Genomic DNA, 18,003 nt, shown 5'->3' with positions numbered 1-18,003 from the left:
ATTTTAAAATTTCTCTGTTCTGTAGAGTTTTTCTCCTATTTAGTCTCTTTAGATTGTTGCTGGCAGGGAAGGAGTAGTAACTGTCACAAACATATGGGGGGCTTCACAGGACTGTCAGTAAGAAAAGCAGCAGGTTTGGGAGGGTTCTGACCCATCTTTGTGGGATACAAAACATGCATTGCAATCCCGCACTTGCCAGTGCTGATGGTCCTGCCAGCCATATTACGATCTAAACATATAATACCATTCTCTCCCCAGCTGGCTCCCCATGAGTTCTTAACAATCCAGTACACGCCAGCAACACCGTGGTCATAAGCATGGTTCTTAACAATCCAAGGCTACTAAATGGTTTTCTTTCAAGTTACGTCATAAGCAGATGACTACCAAACACTATGTTTCATTGAGGATGAAGTAGATACAAAACACTGTAAAAAACTTCTAGCTATATGCCAAATCTTATCTTCCTTATTCAAAAGTACAATATAGACCATCTTTTTCCCGTGATAATGGTAAGCCATCCTTTTCCATCCTTTTCCCTGAGCTTAGCGACTTCTTAGTTTTTTTTTTTTTTTTTTAGTTGGTTCTATTACGACTTCTTAGTTCTCACTACTGTCCTAAGCTTAGCGACTTCTTAGTATTTTTTTTTTTTTTTTTTTGGTTGGTTCTATTAAGACTTTTTAGTTCTCACTACTGTATATAAGCCTATATTGTTGACACGTGCAGCGCACGTGCATCATGCTAGTTATAGTAATAGCCGCAGAGCGTACCGTTTCACTCACTCTCTATTTCCTTCCACAAGCATTGCAACACGTACTTGAGTAGAAGCTACTCGATCCCTCACTGCAAATTCCCTATTTCAATCCCTCACTGATTTCTAATCTGTTATTTTTTCCTTCCCCTTATTTTTCATTTACAGATATACACAGACTCTATAAAAAAAAAAATGTGTTCAGTCATTCTATCACCCAAAGCTTACGATTATTTTGTGATATATCGTTATTTATTAATATGTTGGAGTTTATTTGTCGAAACCTGTCTTTGTGATATATGTTGCTGTATCACGGACGTTGTCTGATGATGGACGTAAAATTTTGTTCAATCACTCTGACAAGTGAGAAACTGGGTTATACAAAAAACATTGTTTACAGAGAGGTTTTCAATAATTTGCCTACAAGTAACGCTTTAGAAACAGTGAAATTATTTTAAAATGTTGCTATTACGAGCTTTACAACCTAATATAGTAGTGTTGCATTCATGGGGTTTCTTTTTTACAGATTCTGGGTCTAATGCCGACGCTGATCAGCCACAACCCTCACATTTGTGAATACAATCCAACTTCTTTTCTTATATTTGGACTTTGCATAATATTCTCAAAGGTATAAAATTCACTTTTGGGCACGTACTGCACTTTACTTACTGGATAAGGTGGCCAATCCTAATACAACAGATGATGCAGGCTTTACTCCATTGCACTATGTTGCTGAAAAAGGTCCTTTTCCTTTGTCAATTTTTCTGTTTCAAATGATGTTCTTTATTGCTTTGAATGACTAACTTGGGTTGGTATTATCACAGGAGACTACCAGTTATTCGAATTCGAATTACTACTTTTGAGAGGTTCTGAGGTGAACATTGACTCAAGTCTTGGAACTCCTCTACAAAGCGCATCGGGTGCTGGAAAGCATGAAGCACTTCAAACATTGTTGAATCACAGTGCTGATGTAAGTTTTCGTTTCATATCTATGTAACTATGTTAATGTAGGCTACACCTTATCGTAGGATCCTAGATATTGAATTGTGCAACAGTTTTGAATCCTATCCTATAAAACTTTTTTGTTAGCTTTATATCTATTAGGACATAAATGACAATCATACAGTCTACATTTTTATTTGTTACTAATAATATTACCTCTATCAAAATCAGAATGTTATTTCATTATATTAGCTCTGTCAGTAAAAAAAAAATTATAAAAGCTTTGTGTCTTATCTTATGCTATAAGGCTTATAATGTTTTTCACCTTTGTTAAGTTTTTCCAGTTGGAGCTAATATAATGTTTTCCCCCCCTCTCCATTAAACTGATGTATGCTATATGTCTATCACAGTGCTTTGACAACCCACCTGCAGCTTCTATTCTTGCGGAGTCTTTGAGTTGCATTGACATCAGGTAAGAAAGTTACCTATTTCATGTGCACAAAAGCCATTTGATCATGACATTTTTTTCATTTGTGCTTACCTGTGTATATGCTCGGCCCGACATTAACGGCGGTATATCCAAGGATGGTCAGACCAGTGAGGACACTCTACTTGCCTTCACTCAGGGAGTGAAGCTGATGATTTGTTGTTGTTACAATGTATAACAGCTTTATTAAAGTGTTTATGTTTATGTGAATATCTTGATGAACCTTGGTATATTCAACAGATTCCTAATCGAATTTTTTGTGTGTAGATGGATGCCACTCCTCCAAATTATTCTTAGGCTTTGTATGAGTAAATTTTCACGGAAGTATGTACCTACCTGAAGAAGGTTGGGTACAACCCTGATGAAATACCCTTTGTTCCCATCTCTGGTTTTAAGGTTGACAACATGATTGAAAGGTCTACCAACCTTGATTGTTCCAAGGGTCCATCCCTCTTTGAGGAACTTGACTTGATCTCAACAAGGTATAAGTATAAGTGTATAACAGCTTTATTGACGTGTTTATGTTTATGTGAATATCTTTATGAAGCTTGGTATATTCAACAGATTCCTAATTGAATCTTGTGTGTGTAGATGGATGCCACTACTACAAATTATTCTAAGGATTGGTATGAGGAAAGTTTCAAGGAAGTCTCTACTTACCTGAAGAAGGTTGGGTACAACCCTGATGAAATACCCGTTGTTCCCATCTCTGGTTTTGAGGTTGACAACATGATTGAAAGGTCTACCAACCTTGATTGTTCCAAGGGCCCATCCCTCCTTGAAGCTTTTTACTTGATCTCAGAACCCAAGAGACCCACAGACAAGCCTCTACATCTCCCACTTCAGGATGTTTACAAGATTGGTAGTATTGGAACTGTGCCGGTTGGTCGTGTCGAGACTGGTTTGATCAAACCTGGTATTGTTATCACCTTTGGCACTATTGGATAGACCACTGAAGTTAAATCAGCCGAAATGCACCATGAGGCTCTTCAGGAACCGCTACCCAGTGACAATGTTGGTTTTAATGTGAAGAATGTTGCTTTCATTCAATTATCGGCGGGTTCAATTGGCGTCTCACAGTAAGTTCTAACTCGCAGCATTCTTTTTCGCAATAGTCTTAAAGTTTAATTCTTATTAAATACATGCTCTTTGCCTTGGTTTGGAGGTATCAACGTTTAGAGTAGAACATTTCATTTTAATTGTGAGTCTAAGGACATCTAATGACCACTTTTCCAACTTAAATTAAGCTTGGTTGTTTCCATATATGTATATGTAGGTATGGAAGAATGGTAGGACTACTCCTAAAGATTCCAGGGACAATCATCTATCTCATACTCCTATACTTCATCTATGATGCCTGTATACTATCCAATTCTTTACTCTGTACAAGAATTCAGATGGCTTAGTATGTAATATATACTTTCATATACAACCGTATCTATATTACTACACTTCTATATCTGTTGTTGCTCTTATGTACTTCCTTAAATGTAAACTCTACCAATTCAAATAGATTAGCCTACGCACAGGCCGAAGAACTAGTAAAGTACTAAATGATATGAACCATTGTTTACTGATATGTACAAACCAAAAAAACAAAATTGGTAGTCCAAAATTACTAGAGAAGGAGCATCTAGCATATTTCTGGTGCATTAATTGATGTGCTAATAGTGGGTCCATTTGTGTATCCACGAGCAACATCTTGCAGATTTCGGTGGAAAACACCAACTCATTCTGCTGATGCTGCTAAATTGCTCTACCTCAGCCTGGTGGTTGTTGATGTTGACCGACTGCTAAGCAAAGAAGATCGGAAGGACTCGTGACTGAGTGGCAATGGTCTGTCTGGAAGTCTGGGTATGTCGATGTCGCCTTCCAACATCTTTAATGCTTCTGAAATAGTAGGCCTAAGAGCAACCATCACATGCGCACAAAGAATCCCAACAAGGACGAATCTCTCCATAACCCCTCTTGGACCTCCATCCCGTATTGATGCGTCAAGTACTTCTGATATATGCCCTGATTTTGTGAGCATCCAGGCCCAATCGGTGATCAGCAGCGACGTTGGAGATGACATATCAAGAACCTTCCTTCCACTCATAGTCTCAAGAATTACAATGCCAAAGCTGTAAACATCGCTTTTCTCTGTTAGCTGCCCATACAGAGCATACTCAGGTGCTAGGTAACCATACGTCCCAGCAACTCGGGTTGTAAGATGAGACTGGTCTTCTTTACATTGTTTGGCCAATCCAAAATCTGCCACCGTTGCCTTCATTTCATTATCAAAGAGTATGTTAGTGGCCTTTATGTCTCTGTGATAGATAGCAGGCTTGATTCCATGATGCAAGTAGGCAAGTCCCTTTGCAACATCTATGATTATGTTCTTCCGTTGAGGCCAACTCAACCAACTTTTGCTATTGTTAATAACTTTGGAGTTGAAAAGATGGTCGTCGAGGCTGCCTTTCGGCATATAATTGTAGACAAGGTACCTTTGTTTACCTTCCGAATCATCACTAGTTGCGCAACAACCCCTAAGAGGGAGGAGATTCCTATGCTTTATGGTGCTGATTATCTCAACCTCATTGAAGAACTCTTCGCCCCTTTTCGAATCCAAATCCATAATCTTCTTCACAGCAACCTTAGTCCCATCTGATAAAGTTCCCTTGTAAACCACTCCATATCCAGCAATCAAGTTTCTCTGGGAAAACCCGTCTGTAGCAAGTTCAACCTCTCCTATCTGGAACCATATAGCACCAGTATGGGGTTTCAAAGTGGCTTTGGCATGGCTCACAAATTTCACATGACCTTCCTTGTGCTTTTGCCGCTTATTCCAAAATCGATAAACCATGACTAGTCCCAATAAGACCATGGCAGCTGCAAAAGCACCAACGACAACTCCAAAGAACAATTTGAAATGTTTACTATCAACACCTTTGGACATCTTTCCAATGGCTGAGCCGGCCAGTTGTAAGCCAAGTATGCATGAAGCAGTTCTAGTATCATCAGGACCAAGTTCGTTGACAATGCCAGCAGCATATAAAACCGTGAAGTAAAACACTTGTCGCTAGCATTTTTGTCGAAGGACACCAACTGTGAAGTTACCTTCATACCAGCCGCAAGGCATGAGCTGCAAGTGGTCAAGCCCGATACGTCTCCTTTACAAAACTCGTCCAGTTGGATTGTTGCACCCAATCATCTCTTGTAACTATTCCTGCACAACTTGAAGCTTTAATGGCAAACGCGTTTGTATCATTAAAGCATGTCAGCGCCAAGGATTGCTGCAAGGACAATGCCGTAAGCTTAGTTTGGAAATCTCTAATGCAATCAGAGGAAGAAATTGCATTTGGTAGTTGGAACATATTTGTATCTTTGAGATGCTGCGCAAGACCTATACCAAGCACGCTGAGTAGAGACTGGCAGCATTGTGTTTGGTTGTCTAAGCACAAAGACTTGTCCCATGGGAAGGTTTCTACATAACTGAAATCGATAGCAGCATCAACGGAAACTAAACAGTAGCAGGCGAGGAAGAGAAGAGAAGGGAAGTTTTGGAGTCAACTTCTGTTGCCGAGAATGGATCCTCAAAACTATATACTGAACCCTTACAAAAATTTGGTTGCAAAATAAAAAATCAACGTTCCACAAAATACCAATGAAATAGCAAACGAAATATTAGCGTGTGGCCTGACTTAATATCTATCCACGTATGTTCAGCCGCCACACTCTCAAAATCCCAGTTTTCAGGCACTTCCTAATTATCCCATTACTATAAACACACCAGAAACGGGTTAAAACACAAAACCATGCCTACTTCTACAATCGCAGCTTCCGGTTCCACACCTTTCATCATCAAAAAGGTATCTTGCATGATGAATAAACTTTTCTTTCATACATTTTTCTTATAAAAATCATTTCTTTATTGTTTTTTCTTTAATGTGCAGAAAGAATTGCGTGTGTCTACTTTCTCTTCAACTTCATTTAACATTATTCCTAAAAAAAGATGTTCAAAGAAAGTTGTTTCAGTTATGACACCGACTCAATCTCAACGCCCACCTTCTACTACTGGATCAGTTGAGTTTTTATGATTCTACACTTGTTTTAATTGGACGGGTGTGTTTTGAGTATTTGTTTTAATTGTGATTTTTGTTTGGATGGGTAAAATAGGTGAAAACTGCATTGACAATGACAGAGAAGATATTGGCCAGGGCGTCGGAGAGGTCGGCACTTGTTCCTGGAGAGAATGTTTGGGTGAATGTTGATGTTTTGATGACACATGATGTTTGTGGTCCTGGTACTATTGGCATTTTTAAGAAAGAATTCGGCGAAAATGCTAAGGTAGTATTTTTCAATTGGTGATTGAAACATACACAATGCTTAGTAACTATAGGTCTAATTTGAATATTTCTAAACTGAAAGGTATGGGATCGCGAAAAGATTGTAATAATACCTGATCACTATATATTCACAAGTGATGAGCGTGCCAATCGTAACGTGGACATCTTTATGGACTTTTGTGGAGAGCAAGATATCAAGTACTTCTATGATATCAAGGATCTTGGTGATTTCAGGGTATGTGTGATCTCTTGTTTTGGTTGTGAACTTGCCACTGATCTTTCCAGCTAAGTGAATTTAATATTCTGCCAGTTTTTTTATCAAGTATTTGTTCAATCGTTTTGCAGGCTAACCCAGATTATAAAGGGGTCTGTCATGTTGCCTTAGCTCAAGAAGGTCATTGTAGGCCTGGGGAGGTCTCTCTCTCTCTCTCTCTCAGTAGTCTTCTATTATTTTTGTGACCCTTTAATGATTTTTTTTTTTTAATTTGCCTGCAGGTCCTGCTTGGTACTGACTCACACACATGCAATGCTGGTGCATTTGGCCAGTTTGCTAGTGGAATTGGAAACACTGATGCCGGTTTTGTTATGGGTGCTGGAAAACTCCTTCTTAAGGTATGTTAGTGATTTCTTTGTAGCTTATTGATATTCCAGTCCCATCCGGTCAAGCTATGTATGTGCACACTGCACTCATTTTTTTACAGGTTTAGAGTTTTTCTGAAAGCATAAAAACTGTTGAAACCTAAGTAAGATGGACAATTCATATTCTTGAAAAAAATCTGTGTAGGACACACGGGGCACATTTTCCGTACCATTTCAAACTAGGGTTTCTTCTATACCCTAAAAGACTAAGAAAATAATCTAATAACATAGTTGCAATTTTCAACTCCATGATAAGCCACTTTCATATTTATTTATTTGTGAGGAGCTGCTTTGTAAGGTCTTGACCCCAAAAATTAGTCTTGTAACTAAAGAATAGTAATATTTTTCATTTCTAATTAGCAGTATCCCCGTGTGCTACTTCATATAGGTCCACTGTCGGACACTGACAAGCGTACCCTGTCAATGTGACTTGGGTTGAAACCAGTTACAGTTGTCTTATATTATGCAATTTCTATGCCAATGTGCCACCGCCTCTTAATTCATATTATTGGTTTTTTTGTTTTTCGTTTGGGTTTGGTGGTGGCATGTTCTGTTTTGTTGATTAGCCATAACAATGCTACATAATCTGTTGTTTTCTCCTTTGTTATGTGACTTATTTCTATGGGTTCTATCACGAACTTCTGGAGTTTGTGCTCTACTTTTACTGTTTATCAATGTCAGCTACTTGCATGTTCTCATTCATTGAGCTGCAGGTTCCCCCAACGTTGAGATTCGTAATGGATGGAGAAATGCCAAGTTATTTACTGGCCAAGGATTTGATCCTGCAGGTGAGTGCATCTGTATTTTTGTTTTCTGAAAGTTTTCCTTTTAGTTTGTGCGAATGTTACTCAGCTCATGATGAAAAGACATAAGTGATCTCATCATAGCTTTTCCATTCCGTTGTTTCACAATTGCAGATTATTGGTGAAATAAGTGTAGCTGGTGCAACTTACAAGTCGATGGAATTTGTTGGCTCTACTGTTGAAAGTTTGTCTGTGAGTACTTTTAAGGGAATACGTATTGCTATTACCTTCGAAAAGCATAAATAAGTGTTTTGGTATTTATCATGGTCTGGCAGAAGTTATCTTATATTTTTGCTTATATGTCTACAACTGTTTTCCACGCAAAGATGGAAGAGAGGATGACATTGTGCAACATGGTTGTTGAAGCGGGAGGGAAAAATGGTGTTGTCCCTGCTGACAGTACGACGTATAAGTACCTTGAGGTTAGTGCAGCCAGCGGCTATTGGATGTGTATTGAGTTTCTATGCATATTATCGAAAAAAAAATTGGGTTACTATGCATAATCTTTTATTGAAAAAGAAAGAAGCTAATCTCTTACTTTATCAGTTATGTGGGTAATATGTCTAATACTGTTTAAATATTACACAGGGCAAGACATCAGTGGAATATCAACCAGTGTATAGCGATGACGAGGCAAGGTAATTGAAAGTTTAAATCCTGTGTAGTTAATTGTGTGTTTTGTTCTGAATGTCTTAGTAAAGAAGAGAATTATTGTTTTGCTGTCAATTGTGTTCTGATTAAGAAGTCTACCCTAGGAACTCCCATTTAACATTGCCACACCATGTTTCTGAAATAGCAACATGCTTAACCAAGATATATTCAAATTATCCACATATTTGTTTCACAATGTAAGCAATCACCACTCAGCCCATCAAAATTTCAAATTGGATCTCAAAAACCTGGCTTGACTAGGCCTTACATTTCCATTTTAAAATTTTGTTCCTGGTCTTAATAGCTCTTGGCCTTACTAGCTGACTGGGTGTGACTTGTTTTATTTTTTCTAACTTCTTAAACTTTAGGAGCATCCAACTCAAAGCCAAATGGTGATGAGTGACGAGGCCATTACTGTAATGCAAGGCATTCAATGTCCCATGTAGGTCTATACTAAACATCTCAACATAACTATTTGTGAAAATTTGCCCCATTTTCCAACTCTGCTTCTTAGGAATGCAATAATCTGATGAGATATGATGTGATTTCGTTGTAGAAGTAAGATTTGATACTATATATGTAGTTATGCCCTGATATGTTTATATCTGTCTATAGGTTTCTCTCGGAGTACAGATTTGATGTTTCCAAACTAGAACCGTTGGTGGCTAAGGTGAGTGATTGCAGTAGACTTGTTGCTTTGTGAATATAGATATTCAAAAATGGATCTCTTTTAGGAATGATTCATTCATTAATATGTTCATGTCACAGTTCTTGTGTTTGTTAATGTTGCTTGCCTTTAGTATTGCCTCAAAACCTTATTATTTCCATTATGTCTGTAGCCTCATTCTCCCGATAATCGTGCTTTGGCAAGAGAATGCAAAGATGTGAAAATAGACAGAGTTTATATAGGCTCATGTACCGGTGGAAAGACAGAGGATTTTTTTGCTGTGGCAAAACTTTTCCAAGCATCGGTAAGAAGTCATTTATCTCCCTGGTTTTTCTTACCATTGTTTTTCTGTTAACTGTATGTCATAGCTTATGCTGCCATCTAAACCATATTTTCTACCATCAAATGGTCTGGTGAAAATACGTGTCTGGTGAAGATTGAACAAAATTATGCACATAATACTTTTCCTTCTCTTTTGCTATTTTTTCATGTTCAACGTTGTCAATCTGGTTCTTCTGACACACTAGAAACACTTACTCAATGACCATTTGTTTATGCAAATGTTTTGTTTGGCAATCTGATGTTATATATTTAATTTAATTGGGTGTAGCAGGGATTTTAAAAAAAAGGCAAGTGGAGTGAACATTTTATTTCTGCGATACTGTCTATTTTGTCAACCATGCTGGAATCAGCTTCGAACTTTCTTCCAATCTTTGTTTATGTTTTTGCTGTAGATTTGTAGGTCTTTTGACTGTGTTTTTTTTTTTTTATCTCTCTTCATATACTGGAAATTGACATTTAATTCATGAAGGAAACCAAAACAAAATGTCTATGTATATTGCTACTATATGATAAGTTTGATTCATGTCTGAAATTGAACAACTTCAACTGAATCTGGACCAATGTATCAACAAGACACATACCATATTTGTTTTATGGACATTGTAAGAATTATGTATGCAACTATCTATATTAGGTTCACAATTATTTTTTCCTTCATTTTTTTAAGCACCAAATTCTTGCCTTATGTGCAGGGCAGAAAGGTCAAAGTGCCAACTTTTATTGTACCTGCTACGCAAAAGGTTACTAGTCTTCCTTTTCTGCTTCTGATTTTATACTGGAATTACAGTTAAAATATCCACTTTAACGAAATTCTTTTTGAATGTGCTAGGTTTGGATGGATATATATAGCATTCCTGTCCCGGGATCTGGTGGAAAGACTTGCTCACAAATATTTGAAGAAGCTGGTTGTGATACACCTGCAAGTCCTAGCTGTGGTGCTTGTTTGGGTGGCCCGAGGGATACTTATGCTCGCATGAACGAACCTCAGGCAAGTCATATAATGTCTATGAACTGTTTGTTTTCTGTGAGAGTCATAAAGTACTTGGTATAAGTCACACTGGATAACCAATTTGGGATCGTCAGTTGAAGTGACTCTGTTCTCCAAACCCATTTTCTTATCAAGTGAGATAGATCAGCAAATACATGACTTGCTACATACTTTTTAGTGCACATTGAATTGTACTACGATTTATTGCCTTTATACCTTTAGTGGACTAACAGGATGCTCGTCGGCTGGAATTTATACAAGCATTGCATCCATGTAGCCAGTTCATATGTAGTCAAAATAAAGAAGTGACTTGATGTGTTCAAAAGATCCTTTTAAAGTAGAAATCCTGATGATAATATAAAAAGGTTGCTGGAGCCGGTAATGACCTGGGCTTATGACGATAGCCTTTTGGCGTGATCAGATACAGATAATTATAAATTAAAATAAGAAAAATACAATGAGAATAGAATTTAGGTTATAACTTATCAAAGAAGATGGACTTTGTTTCATTATATCTTTTTCTCATAGGAGTTTGATTTACATGTTAATTTCACTTGGGACTTGGTTGCATCTCAGTGCACACCACACGATAATTCAGTTTCATGCTTTGAGGCATCTAATCTTATACACACCCAGTTCTCCAGATATGAAATTTCTAAAAGGAAAGTTACTGAAGGAAATAGAGGGTCACAAAACAATGCCATAATTCTTTAGATCATGAATCAAGTAACTAACCAAAGACAGTCCTTCTACTGAACAGTGAACACCTTTATGGTGAGATTCAGCTCTGAACCAATTGCATTGCAGCTTTTACTTTTGTTTAGTTTTATCTTGAATGTCCATGATGGTGCTTCCAATGCTAGTGAAAAATCCAATTTATGAATCTTTAATTGAATTTGTTAAGGTGGGTGATCTATTATGTGAAGACACCTTAAACTGTTACTCTTTACAGGTTTGTGTCTCAAACGAATTTAATAGGAATTTCCCTGGTCGAATGGGGACATAAAGAAGGCCAGATATATCTGGCTTCCCATACACCGCAGCAGCATCTGCTCTGACAGGCTTCACACTGACCCAAGGGAGTTTTTGCAGTAACGGAAGATAAATAGCTCATCAGTTAATGATTGGTAGGCTGTGCTTACCTTTCTTGTTATAAGCCACGAGAGAGATGACTTGTAGCAGAGGTGGATCTTTTGTCTGTTGTAATCTTATTTTCGAACTTGGAATTGTATAAACGTAATAAAAGGAAATAGTAAAAACTAAGAATTCACACTGGTGTAAAATGCATAGTAGTTATGTTTTGACGTAATAAAAGGAAATAGTAAAAACTAAGAATTCGTACTGGTGTAAAATGCATGGTGTTCTTGATTTTAAATTTGTTGCCGAAAAGATGATGCAGCTTGTGAATCAGAAATGAAGTGTGTAATGCTAAAAAGAAACTCCTTAAAGAGTTGAAGGGTTGCATAGATGCCACATTGCCACCCATGAAATGACATGTGCCAACCATTTTCATCTGAAAGTGTCACTACTGACTATCACTCTCAAGTCTCAAAAAGAAAATATTTACAGAACCAGCTCTACGGATTTAGACAGGTCTGATTTCTGAAGGGTGATTCTGAACATTTGCTTTCTGAGGCAATTTTCCAAGCGAACGCATGGATCAAAAGACAGATTCAAGGTACAGAGGATTCTTTCTTAACATTCATTGTTGCCTTAAAGAGTTTAGATTTGCAAGTTAACTGAAAGCCCAGGTGTATTTCAGGGGTAGGCTAGATTATAAATTTCAGTTTATAACGTATGCTAGTGTGTAACTTGAAGATGGGTTCAGATCATGTACTGATGTGCAAACATCAAATAGCTTAAGAAATGTACGCCAGTCTGCAAAATCGTTAAAGAATTCGCGATGTGATAAATTGAATTTCCCGTTCGAGTAGATAGTGAAAAATTATGGATTTTCGTCTAGTAATGTACGTCAACATTCACCAGCCACAGAGCCATATTTGGGAGTAGGGGGGAGGTTATAGATTTAATAGTATGAGGAAGCAATGAAGATTTGTGTTAACATCTCCTTGTTAATATTTTAGTGAATCCACTATGTCCATGAGCCTGCATGAATTTTCACCGGCAAATTATCATAACCATCATTGTAATATCACCACTGTGATAACCATAACCATCATTCTAATGGAGCTCTTCATAGCTTTTCCAAAGATTCACAATTGTAACAATAGTAGGTGCTGTTGTTAAAGAATCACAAGTCCCACATAGGTGAAAGGCCCACTTTTCCACCATCATCAAATCATCAGTGGAAGATGTGATTTCAAATCAAATAATGCCATGTGGAAGCAGGTAGTAAGCACCCTTCCAACTCAATAAGGGTGCAAGATAACTATTAATAACTCAAAATATGCTGCTTCTCTATACCTGGGCTTCTAATAATGGACCAAAGTTCTTGGCAAGGAAGCTGCCATTTCACATGGCTACCATCTTCTTATAATGTTCATAAACAATTTTTTAACCTTCACTTGTACTGGTTCATTTTATAATGGACTTAGCCAGATGTGTGCATGTGAAACCCAGAGCGTTTGTGAATTGTGATACAGGAATAGGAATGGCGGTTGGTGGGCCCACAACCAGTGCAGGCCATCTTCAATCATTGTTGATGGGGATAATCTCTTTTAGTGTTGCACCATTTTCTTCACTTCCATTATATCTGTACCGTGTTTGTGATAAAAAGGACTAAATAAATGAAATTATCTTGCTCTGATTCTATATGCGCTTGCTTATAACATGAAAAGATTCTGCTTTATTCACCCATTATTAAGTCTATGCCTTGCAAATTATTGGCTGGTGAGTGATTTTTTGGTGAAAGTGTTAATCTATTTTTCAAGTTTGCAATTACTTTAGTTTCAGTAAATTGGTGCTATATTATTGTGGGGAGAAAGAGAGATTTTTCGCCTAAATGGATTTTCGCCCACAATGTCTAAGAGTGCCATTGCGCGACAAATGCATACATCATTTCATTTTCTATTGGATTCCGTTTGGCATTGCATTGAAGCATCCATAGTCCCTTAAGGACCCTTAACGCCAATTATTCACTTTTAATATATGAGTTCAACTATGTGTGTGTAGTTCACCAATTAAACAGTTAAAAAGGAACTTAATTATACAAATCAAAAGTACAACAGCTAACTAGTGGAGTAGTGGTCCAAATACGTGATCATTCTCTTGAGAGTTGTGATTTAACAGTTACAAATTATTAGAGAAAGATTACACCTGAATCATTTATGTGCAACTTTAGATTTGAAATTCCATGTAAAGTAGTAACTTTTATTTATAAATTTTGATGAAAACTATACTCTATTCAATCTTCTAACTGAAGTCTGTTAAAAAAAATATTTTTCCGAGAGGATAGTGCTGCTTGATGCTGATTAGTTGATTCAATCCAAACAATATTGAAGAGTGAAGACTCGAAGTATGCATAGGTGCTCACATTGTTAAATAGACAAATCACCTGTAAGAGCAAAACTGATGAACCTGAAAACTGAATAAAAAATAGGCCAAAAGTACAGTAAGAAAGTTTTAAAATTAAACGTTTATGATTAACATGTAGTTAAGTTAGTTTGACAATGATCATAGAAGGAAAATATGAAGACAATGTGATTAACATGAATACATTCTCTCCATGTTTGATGTCTGGAAAGGTTTATATAACTCCAAAATCTCCAGACATTTATGCAAAACAACAGCTGTTGCAGAACCCAAGATTGCACGACATATTTTCCATATTATAACCAATCTTCTCTTATTGTCAATAGAACAGTGTTTTCAAATCCTGTTCTGCCTCCTCTCTTGTTATTGCAAAGACGCAAGCTAAAATGGCTCAGAACCTAGCAGAAAGAAGGGGAGAAGAACAATAAAATGAAGACCTCATTAGTGTTCTTCCTCTTTCACATTAGCCTTTCTATGGTTTTAGCAAATGGCGCAAGCTCAAATGTTTCAAAACGATGCTGTATCAGCCTTGTTATTGATAAAAGCAGATATTATAGACCCGATGGATCGCTTGAGATTGGAAGTTGCCAGGCAATGGAGTGAAGAATCATTTAGTCCATTGCAATTGACTGGAGTTTGGTGCAACTCAAATGGTGCAGTCGAGAAGCTTGATCTTTCCTACATGAATCTCAGTGGCCGCATTACGGATGACATCCAGCAGCTACACGGTCTAACTGTTCTAAATCTATGCTGCAATGGGTTCTCATCGTCATTACCGAAATCAATATACAGTCTCACATTTCTAATGAGTTTCGATGTCAGCCAGAATAACTTTATCGGTGCGTTTCCTGTTGGTCTTGGAATGGCACGAGGATTAAAAATTGTCAATGCGTCGAGTAATAACTTTTCAGGCCTGTTACCTGAAGACCTTGCAAATGCTACCTTGCTTGAAATCCTAGATCTCAGAGGGGGCTTCTTTGAAGGTTCAGTTCCATTGGCTTACAAGAATCTGCAAAACTTGAAGTTTCTTGGTCTTTCAGGTAATAATCTCTCTGGTCATATACCAAGTGAGCTTGGGCAGCTTAAATCTTTAGAGAGTATCATTCTAGGATATAATGCATTTGAAGGTGAAATTCCAGCTGAGTTTGGTTATCTCACCAATCTTCAGTATCTCGACTTGGCGGTGGGAAGTCTCAGTGGACGGATTCCAGCCGAACTGGGGAGGCTAAAGCAATTGAATACGATTTTTCTATATAAAAACAACTTTGAAGGTGATATCCCACGTGAAATCGAAACTGCTCATCATTAGTGTTCTTGGATTTGTCTGAGAATCAGTTATTTGGAAAGATTCCAGCAGAGTTAGGCTACTTGAAGAATTTGCAGCTCTTGAATGTCATGTCCAACCAATTAACAGGTCACATTCCTACTGAACTTGGTGAACTAACCAAGATAGAGGTGCTTGAGCTATGGAACAATTCTCTGTCAGGTCCCTTGCCAGCAAATCTTGGACGGAACACGCCTTTGCAGTGGTTAGATGTATCGTCAAATTCGTTGTCTGGTGAAATCCCCTCTAGTTTGTGCGATAGCGGTAATCTCACTAAACTCATTCTCTTCAATAATGCCTTCTCTGGTCCAATCCCGTTCGGTCTATCTACATGTCTCTCCTTAGTCCGAGTTCGTATGCAGAATAACCTCATTTCTGGCACTATTCCATCTGGACTAGGCAAACTCGGTGAAACTTCAGCGTTTGGAGTTGGCAAACAATAGTCTTAGTGGCGATATACCAGGTAACATTGCATTGTCCATATCACTAACCTTTATTGATCTCTCTCAAAATAGCTTTCAGTCATCACTTCCTTCCGGCATTCTTTCTATCCCAAATCTTCAAAGTTTCATGGCCTCAGATAATAATTTGGAAGGCCAAATCCCAGACCAATTCCAGGAGTCCCCTTCACTCACTGTGCTTGATCTATCAACAAACCATCTCACTGGAAGCATTCCAGCAAGCATTGCCTCTTGTCAGAAGATGGTGACTCTAAACCTTCAGAACAATCTGTTCACAGGGGAGATTCCTAGTGCCATTGCCATGATGCCAACTCTAGCTATTCTTGATCTGTCCAAGAATTCCTTGACTGGTACCGTACCACAAAATTTTGGCAGCTCACCAGCGTTAGAAGCAGTCAATATCTCATATAACAAGCTTGAAGGTCCACTTCCGACAAGTGGAGTGTTAAGAACTATCAACTTGATGACGCTTGGGGCAATCCAGGCCTCTGTGGAGGCGTACTACCACCATGTTCTCACAGTTATGCCATAACATCGTCAAAAAGACAAAACGTCCACATCAAACACATAATCGCAGGGATGGCTCGTGGGTATTTCAGTGCTTCTGAGTATAGGAACAGCAGTTTTATATGGGCGGTGGCTGTACAATAGGTGGTACTTGAACAGTGGTTGTTTTGAAGCTCAATTTAAGGTTGAAAGCGGGAGTGGCCATGGAGGATGTCTGCATTTCAAAGAATTGGCTTCACTAGTAGTGACATACTAGCATGCATCAAAGAGTCAAATGTGATTGGCATGGGTGCCACAGGGATCGTCTACAAGGCAGAGTTGCAACGGCCACATTCCATTGTGGCTGTTAAGAAGTTGTGGGCTTCACAGGCTGATATTGAGACTGGAAGTGCGAATGATCTACTAGCAGAGGTGAATCTTCTAGGAGGCTTCGACATCGAACATTGTTCGGCTGTTGGGTTATCTTCACAATGACTCTGATGTGATGATACTATATGAGTACATGCGAAATGGAAGCCTTGGTGAAATGCTACATGGGAAACAAGCTAGGAAATCGTCAATAGATTGGGTTTCACGATACAATATTGCACTTGGCGTCGCTCAAGGACTAGCCTATCTCCACCACGACTGCAATCCTCCAATCATCCACAGGGATGTTAAGTCTAACAACATTCTACTTGATGAAAACCTTGAGGCTAGAATTGCTGATTTTGGAATTGCAAGGATGATGATTCATAAGAATGAGACCGTATCAATGGTTGCCGGCTCCTATGGATACATTGCACCAGGTAAATCAATTGTGAATATCTCCATTTTGTTATTTTGAAAAAATCCAACCGTTGGCAAAATAAGTTGAGCTTTTAGGTTGATAGCAGAGTAAATAGAAGAAAGTTTGCACCAAGTTCTGTTGCAAGAATGCGAGATATAACAGAATCACATTATTACTAGCTAGTATGGTCCAATTCCAAATTAATAGCTCCTACCTAGCTTAATGTTAATAGTCACTGATTGCAATATTGAGTACTTGAGATGGCTGAAATTCAACCTATAATTTTGTGTCTGGATTCTTCCATTGCAGAATACGGATACACATTGAAGGTAGATGAAAAGAGTGATGTCTATAGTTTTGGGGTCGTGCTTATGGAGCTTCTTTTGGGAAAAAGACCGGTGGATCCTGAATTTGGTGAGTCAATGAACATTGTTGAATGGATTCGTGGGAAGGTCAGAAACAAAGATGCCTTGGAAGAATCACTCGATGCCGATGTAGGCGCTCAATGCAAACTTGTTCAGGAAGAAATGCTCTTAGTCCTAAGAATAGCACTTCTATGTACAGCTAAGCTACCAAAGGACAGACCCTCAATGAGAGATGTGATAACAATGCTTGGTGAAGCAAAACCAAGAAGGAAAAGCATTAGTAACAATGGTAGTAACTACTATAATAACAAAGAGAAACCAATCTTTAGTACCTCACCAGTAGCAGGCCTTCTATATTAATAGTTAACAAAATTATGTTTCTAGAGCCATTTCCTTCAATATATTTCTTTCTTCCAAGTTTGTATTATCTCATTTCAAGTCGGTGGTACAACTGTTTCTCATTCTGTACAAATAATAAAATTTCATTTCT

General features: G+C 38.0%; 4 pseudogenes across 2 annotated transcripts; 3 read left to right on the top strand and 1 right to left on the bottom strand.

Annotated features, from left to right (window-relative positions):
* The first annotated feature begins 764 nt into the window (after positions 1–764).
* LOC147506247 (elongation factor 1-alpha-like) lies at positions 765–3,731 on the top strand (annotated as a pseudogene). The gene is made up of 7 exons (XR_015193656.1): positions 765–1,174; positions 1,275–1,376; positions 1,457–1,489; positions 1,573–1,718; positions 2,445–2,659; positions 2,769–3,256; positions 3,454–3,731. The product of XR_015193656.1 is annotated as an elongation factor 1-alpha-like (transcript).
* A 133-nt stretch (positions 3,732–3,864) lies between these two features.
* On the bottom strand, positions 3,865–5,716 carry LOC147506246 (putative receptor-like protein kinase At1g11050 pseudogene; annotated as a pseudogene).
* Positions 5,717–5,814: 98 nt separating this feature from the next.
* Positions 5,815–11,930, top strand: LOC147506245 (3-isopropylmalate dehydratase large subunit, chloroplastic-like; annotated as a pseudogene). Its single transcript, XR_015193655.1, has 15 exons — positions 5,815–6,028; positions 6,113–6,241; positions 6,336–6,506; positions 6,588–6,740; positions 6,851–6,919; positions 7,001–7,117; positions 7,858–7,932; positions 8,062–8,139; positions 8,274–8,369; positions 8,536–8,585; positions 9,214–9,268; positions 9,438–9,569; positions 10,300–10,347; positions 10,437–10,595; positions 11,548–11,930. The product of XR_015193655.1 is annotated as a 3-isopropylmalate dehydratase large subunit, chloroplastic-like (transcript).
* Positions 11,931–14,170: 2,240 nt separating this feature from the next.
* Positions 14,171–18,003, top strand: LOC147506244 (uncharacterized; annotated as a pseudogene).

The sequence above is a fragment of the Coptis chinensis genome, chromosome 4 (assembly GCF_015680905.1).
Source record: "Coptis chinensis isolate HL-2020 chromosome 4, ASM1568090v1, whole genome shotgun sequence".
NCBI lineage: Eukaryota > Viridiplantae > Streptophyta > Magnoliopsida > Ranunculales > Ranunculaceae > Coptis > Coptis chinensis.
This window is presented reverse-complemented; position numbering and strand designations above follow the sequence as displayed.